We start from the raw sequence: 1,109 nt of genomic DNA, 5'->3' as shown, positions 1-1,109 counted from the left end.
TGCTAATTCAGAGATTATGAGAGAAAGATTTAAACTTGGTATTGGAGGAGGGAGTGTGGGATAGGATTCTAAAAAATGTAAAGTCTGCATCTAGAGATGCAAGGGTTCGCCATTTGCAATTCAAGATTTTACATAGATTCTATTGGACCCTCTCTAGATTGTATACGCTTGATCTTAAAGACACACCTACCTGCTGGCGGTGCCAGTCAGAAGATGGAGACACAACCCATGTTTATGGGGGACATTGACAGGCAGATTATTTTAAGGGGATGGAAGTCAAATGGGGCTCCCTCATTTCTGGAGTGGTGTGCGGAGATGGGGAGGGTGGCAGCTTTTGAGGAGATATCGAGCAGAGTGCTGGGTGGATTTGTTTGCTAGGAAGTGGGGCAGGTATTTGGTGTTTTTGGGGGACTCTCAGGGAGGGGCTGTGGAGAGAAAGGTTTAGTTTTAATTATATTTGTTTATTATATGTTCTTTTTTTGTGTGTGTGTGTATTCTATTTGTGACCACAGTAGAGTTCGTTGGGGGTCGGGGTGGGGTTGGTGATTGGGGAGGGGTAATAGTGGGGGTTAAATGTTGGCTCAATGTATATATGTTGTGTTTTCAGTCAATAAAAAAAAAAATTAATTGAAAAAAAAAAAAGAAGACAGAGAGGCTCCTGAGAGACTAAACATTGTATCTTAAATTTGTCACAATAATTAATCATACAAGGATATATGAAAAGTTAGACTATATTTTTCTTTCTTTCTTTAATTAGGATTTGTGGTCTTTGTTGTTGTTGTTGTTTTGATTTGTTTTGTTTTTGTGGTTATATGTGCCAGTTTCACACAAACTGTAACTGTGGGACTGACATAAACCTCATTGTTTTCTGCATTTTCCGTTTCCATGCTTTACAGTAAATAACAAGGAAGTTGCTCCCACAATTTATGTGGAGTTCATTCTTTTTATTGTTTATCATTATATACACCTCTATTGATTAAATATTAGTACATTCTTTCAATTACGCTTAATCTCAAATTCACCTTATTTGACAGTGGGGTTTCCCCAGAAGCTCTTTGAAGATGAAAATGGAAACTAAATGTAAAAAAGATCAAAAATCTGGGGCAGGC

The sequence above is a fragment of the Myxocyprinus asiaticus genome, chromosome 9 (genome assembly GCF_019703515.2).
Source record: "Myxocyprinus asiaticus isolate MX2 ecotype Aquarium Trade chromosome 9, UBuf_Myxa_2, whole genome shotgun sequence".
In the NCBI taxonomy this organism is placed as follows: domain Eukaryota; kingdom Metazoa; phylum Chordata; class Actinopteri; order Cypriniformes; family Catostomidae; genus Myxocyprinus; species Myxocyprinus asiaticus.
This window is presented reverse-complemented; position numbering follows the sequence as displayed.